General features: G+C 38.3%; 1 pseudogene; it reads right to left on the bottom strand.

Annotated features, from left to right (window-relative positions):
- Positions 1-1,285: 1,285 nt before the first annotated feature.
- LOC125146535 (profilin-1-like) lies at positions 1,286-6,220 on the bottom strand (annotated as a pseudogene).
- Between the last annotated feature and the right edge of the window lie 223 nt (positions 6,221-6,443).

The following is a 6,443-nucleotide window of genomic DNA, read 5'->3' as shown; positions in this document are numbered from 1 at the left end:
TGAAAATATATATTATATATGCATAGGCTATATTTCTTCCATGTATAATGGGGATTTCCAACTTCTAAAATTAAAAGTTAGAAATGGGCCATAGATGTGCATTTAAAAAGGTAGAATTATGTACAGTAATACTGACATATAAAATTTGTTCCACTAAAATGATCTCTTGTTAAAGGCTTTGTGATAGAGATTATAACGGTGCATTTAGAAATCTTTGTTAAAGGAAAAACTAAAAATTCACAAATAACTTTCTTGGTCATATTTCAAATCTTAGTTTGTCAAAAGAACTTATTCGCAAATTGGCCTCCAACCCTGAAAGAGCTGCCAAACTCACCATATATAATCTATATGAAAGAAAATTATATTTTTAAAAATTACATTCCTCCTTTTCTATTCCAGGCTCAGAAGTGAAAGTATAGTCTCACATACACTGATTTATTAAGATCCAGATGTGGTATTCTTTCCAACCTGGTCGACGCTGTCCACGATTAAATGAAAAACAAACAAATTATATTAATTAGGAATGAAAACTAATTGAAGGGATACACGAGAATCTAAAAATGTAATATCAAGAGCAAATACTTGCAGAGGTTCAATTTAATTGACGACTTAAAAGCCAAGCAGTGAATCTATTCTGAGTGTTGGCTGCTCTGCTCGATCTCTACCATTACCACCTGGTCCACGCATCAGTGTTAGCATCCTCACCTGGACTATGCAGATAGCTCCCTAATGGTCTGAAGGCTGTCTTCCTTGTTCTTCTATGATCCATCTCCTACACAGCTGCCTCTCAGTGCTCCCGCCACAGGAACTTCTTTCTGTTACTGAAACATGTAAATCTCCTTTGGGTGAAGTGCCTGCTGTTCCTCTGCTGGGGGGCTCTGCTACCTGCTCATAGGCTCAGTTGCTTTTTGTCATCTGGTCTCTGCTCATAGATCACCACCTCTGCAAGTCATATTTGCATACTTAAATTGCTCCTCACCCAACTCACACTCACATTGTTCATAATCTTCATAAGACTTAATTTTTTTCTTCGTAGACTCATTTTTATTCAGGGAAAAAAAAAAAACCCAAACAAAAAAGTTTTCCAACCACACACAGGAGGGGTGAGGGGAGGGGGAGTTGTCTGTGCATCCAGCCCCAGCCCCAGCCCCTAGCCCACGCGGTTTTGGCAGCAATAACGGATGTGGGGTAATGCCTCCTGCCAAATAAAAATGATGTATGTTCTGCATGGGAAGGAGACGGGTGGAAAACCAGTGGGGAGTAGTTGGGGAAAGGGACAGAGAGGTCAGCACTGGGAACATGGCAGGTGGGAGGCCATTTCATAACGTTTCTTGTTGATCACACCACAGGGGACACCTTCTTTGCCCATCGGCACGACTGGCGTCTTGGCAGTCGTGGTGATAGTGGCTCTGAAAGAGTTCCACCAGCCCTTCCGGTAGGAAGATCCGCGGTAAATTCCCTGTTCTGCAGCAGCGAGTCCTGGATAACATTTTTGGCCCCCAAGTGTCAGCTCATTCACGAAGAAAACTTGACCTGTCTTTTCCAACTAGGACACCAACCTCAGCTGGCATGATGCTGATCACGGTTTTCCCTGGGACTGCGGGCAGATAGAAGGCGAGTCCTTATAGCACACAATGGCCGCATCCTGGCAGGTGCCGGCTGCCCTGAGGTTGTGGGGGGAAGATGTTCCACCCGGTGGGGGCGCTGCTGCTGGGGCCGCGGGCTACAGGCAGCGGAGGCGGACCGCTTGGGGCACGCATCTCGGCTCTGCCAGCAGATGTAATTTTTTATGTCTATTTTCCCTTGAGTGAATTATAAGCTCCATGAGGGCAGGGTTTTCTCTGTATTATTTACTACTATGGTTCCAGGGTCTACAAAGGTATTGGCATGTAATAGACTCTCAACACTTTCCAAATAAAGGAACAAGTTTTTTCAGGACCATCTTAGAAAAGTGAGTATTTTTGTAAGATTTAAATAGTTCACTGATTCTGAATATTGTTAATCAAATTTTTAAATTTGGAAGATACAAAGCACAACTGGGGCTGTCTTTCATCACTTCTTTTGACCTTAGAATGTGCAGAAGCATAAAAAATATTAAAAATGGTGATTATCATTAACACATTAAATGACTTAAACATAATTGCAGTGTTATGAATAGGTTTAAATAAGAATTAAATCATTTTTTCATGTTTTAAATATCTCTGTTAATAAAATCCTGGTAACTATGAAAAAAGTAAAATGCTTTCTTTCATTCTTTTTTTCTAATTTCTGTTTGTATAATTAAATGTCACTTTCCTATTTGCATGCTTAGTTTTATTTGGGTGTAAAATATAGTGACCCTGCTTCATTTGATTACATATTTCCTACTTAACCTATTTTAGAAAATCCATTCTAAATGACTTAAGAATATCTAATACAATGAATGTAATTAATATTTATTTAGTAAGTCAAAGGAATCTTTTTCAGGCACTTCTGAGAGAAAATCTCTATTTTTTTTTTATTATTAATGGTCTGTATTGGACAATTTGTTAAAAAACAGAAAGTGAATAGATACTTTTAGGAAGATACAGAAGACATGTATTAAGGCTACAGGGGATATAAAATATGTTTCTTTGAGTGAGACCTGGCAGTTTTAAATATTTGTATCCCCCAAACCCCAAACATTTATAGTCAAATGGATTATCTATGTGATGCTTGTAACTCTCTTCATTTTTCAAGTAGTTCACAATTTTTTTTTAATTTTTTTTCAACGTTTTTTATTTATTTTTGGGACAGAGAGAGACAGAGCATGAACGGGGGAGGGGCAGAGAGAGAGGGAGACACAGAATCGGAAACAGGCTCCAGGCTCCGAGCCATCAGCCCAGAGCCTGACGCGGGGCTCGAACTCACGGACCGCGAGATTGTGACCTGGCTGAAGTCGGACACTTAACCGACTGCGCCACCCAGGCGCCCCAAGTAGTTCACAATTTTAAACACTGTGATGAAATATTTCAAACACTAGCATTTTTAGAGCATAAAATGTAGAAATACAAATTATTTGTTGTGTCAGTGACTTTTTAATTTTCAAGACTGCAAATTCTCTCAAAGTTGGGGATGCTGGAACCTTGAGGATACTGTCACTACTCAATATCAGCATCTATTCCATGTGTGTTCAATAGAACTCCCTCTGCTTGTTTTTAATAAAACCTTTAGACAATCTCTCAAATGTCTACTTTGCATTTCATATGCTTCCTCAACATTAGCTCATTAATCTAGACTTTCTGACAAGTTATAGACATGTGTCCCTTTGATTATCATATCCACTTAACTTGTTCTTAGCTTTCTATCTTGGATTTTCCAGTTACATGCTTTTAACTTTTTCTTCATAGATTGTCATTCTCTGCCAAAATTCTCCTTCTCATTGTCTGTTTTATTGAACATTTTAGTCACACTTGTTTTAATATTCCCACTTAATAACTCCAAACTGCTGGGCTAATTGTCATTAAGTACTGGAAAATTTTAATAAAATTTTATAAAGATTATTAGAAGTTCTATATCATGTTATCTTTCTCTAGAAGGGAAAAACTTCTAGTTTTTGAACTCCTCTAGGCCTGGCTTGTTTTATGAGGCCTTTCTACTTTAGCAGGTGTGATGCCCAATTTCTGTCTCTGCAGTCTAGTGGAACCACTAGAAAAGATTCATCTTTTCAGTCCCCTCTCCACATTTGGAACGAACAGATGCATCTAGAGGGAAAAGGGAGTTAAGTGCCATGTTCCTCTCTCTGTGTTTCCCTCCTACCTACCCTCTCAGATTTTGATTGTATGGAGAACCCTCAGACTCCTTAGAATAGTTGTTTAAGTTGTTAGTATTGGTCTGATACAATCTCACTCAGCACATTCAGAAACATAAGTGATTTCTAAAAAAAGTTGGTAAACTTCATATATTTTTAAATTTTATTTTTTTTAATTTACATCCAAATTAGTTAGCATATAGTGCAACAATGATTTCAGGAGTATATTCCTTAATGACCCTTACCTATTTAGCTCTTCCCCCCCTCCCATAACCCCTCCAGTAACCCTCTGTTCTCCATATTTATGAGTCTCTTATGCTTTGTCCCCCTCCCTGTTTTTGTATTATTTTTGTTTCCCTTCCCTTATGTTTGAACATCTGTTTTGTCTCTTAAACTCCTAGTATTAGTGAATTCATATGATTTTTGTCTTTCTCTGACTAATTTCACTGAGCATAATACCCTCTAGTTCCATCCACGTAGTTGCAAATGGCAAGATTTCTGAGTAATACTCCACCGTATATATATACCCACACCTTCTTTACCCATTCATCCATCGATGGACATTTGGGCTCTTTCCATACTTTGGTTATTGCTGATAGTGCTGCTATAAACATTGGGGTGCATGTGTCCTTTTGAAACAGCACACCTGTATCCTTTGGATAAATCCCTAATAATTCAATTGCTGGGTCATAGGGTAATTCTATTTTTAGTTTTTTTTGAGGACCCTACATACTGTTTTCCAGAGTGGCTGCACAAGTTTACATTTCCAGGGAAACTTCATATTTTTAAGAATGATAAAATTAAAATAGTAAAATTATTTCCACTAAAAGTGTCTGAGAATTCCTTACGTAAGAGTGAAACTTACATTTACACAAAAATTGCCTTTATTATCAAAGATGGAGTGTATGAATTCAAATGAGTAAAGTATTTGAGACAGCTTATGACCAAGCCTATAATTATCCTCTTGGGGGAAATCAACTTTTTCAGTCTTAATTTCTCTATGAATTACGATTATTTGATAAATGAGAAAAACACTATGCTCCCCAGAAGGAGGGTGCAATATAAAACAAAGCATCTATCTAAAGGATTGCTATATTGGGTGATACGAACACTTATTGTGATACAAATGTAAAATGATTCTATATTATTGGTCTGTGCCACCAATTGTGATATGTAAAATCTCTGTGCCCTCAGTATTCAATCGCGTTTTTCAGATCTAATGACTTTCTGTGCAATTTTAATTATTTAGGAGTCCTAATTAACTCAGTTATCCCTCCATTTCATATCTGTTTTAATTATATTTCTTTTCTTCTTTCATGGTTTGGAAAGGTAGTGGTCTTGTTCACTCCTTTCATCCTTCTTTTGGTTCTAGGTTCTCAGATACTGGTGCCATAAAGCATAATTTTTGGCAAAGTGTCATTGTCGATATCCTTTGTGTAGCAGGCATTCAAAAGCTACTTCTGTCAGTGGGTACATGCACTGCTAAAACCCACTACATGATTCTCTGGAGACATCTAGCTCAATATGAACCTCTTCGCCAGCCTCTTACTTTGAGTCTCATCATTTGATGCATATTCCACGCTTCTTACTCTGTCAGTTCACATCAAATGGATCAAGTGGGTTGAGCCAACAGCAAGGCGTATCGATTACAGCTATATTCTGCAATTGCACTTCACCCATACAAAATTTCACCCTTGTCACCTCCTGTTGGGAGAGGAGTATATGTGCAGGTTGTTCGCTGACATCCCTTCTTTACATCTGGCCATCTCTAAATCTTTTTGCTGCTAAATAAGCACAGGAAACAGGTTAGCACGTCTGCATTAGTGAATGTTCAAATTAAAGACACCAGTTTCCCCTTTTTGCAAATACTTCCAATTCCTATCAGTGGCTCTTGGAAGCCTTCTCACTTTGGCTTTAGGGTAAGGCATCTCCTGTGGGGATCAGGAAGGAAAACACACAGCTCTCCATTTGTTACAAGTCCCACAGTTCTCCTTTTTTTTCCTTCTCCCCTGTCATTTGCTTATTCAGGTGGCCAAAAAGGGTGTGGGAAAATTAAGTTGATATCTAAGTATACCAAAGCCTGTGCAATCATTTTTTAGTAAGTTCTTAAAAAGTTATGATCCCAATTCTTTGCAGCTTTATTTAAAATACAGGTTGCAGGGCACCTGGGTGACTCAGTGGTTAAGTGTCCGACTCTTGATTTCGGCTCAGATCATGAGCTCATGGTCATGAGATTGAGCCCTGCATCAGGCATAGAGCCTGCTTAAAATTCTCTCTCTTCCCTCCCTCTGTACCTCCCCTGCTCACTCGCATGTGCTCTCTCCTTCTCTAAAACAAACAAATAAAATAAAATAAAATAAAATAAAATAAAATAAAATAAATAAAATACAGGTTGTATTTACATACTCCTCAGCTTCTCAATTTTGTGTCTCATACATATTGGGCTGCCATCTTAGCCGTGGCATCAGCGAGAATGGGGGTGTGTAGATTATATAGAAATTTATAGGCTAGTCTATGTACTTTGCCATTTAGAGTGAGACAGGAAGCCACCTGAGGTTGTGAGTAAAGATGCATCATGATTTGACTTCCTTTAAAGGTTTTCCTTTTTAAATGGCTGCCATATTAGGAATAGACTACAGAGAAGCAAGAACAGAGCCATAAGGGGCAGTAGGAG

This window comes from Prionailurus viverrinus, chromosome D1, assembly GCF_022837055.1.
Source record: "Prionailurus viverrinus isolate Anna chromosome D1, UM_Priviv_1.0, whole genome shotgun sequence".
NCBI classification, from domain to species: domain Eukaryota; kingdom Metazoa; phylum Chordata; class Mammalia; order Carnivora; family Felidae; genus Prionailurus; species Prionailurus viverrinus.
The sequence above is the reverse complement of the archived record's forward strand: the minus strand, read 5'-3'. Positions and strand labels throughout refer to the sequence as shown.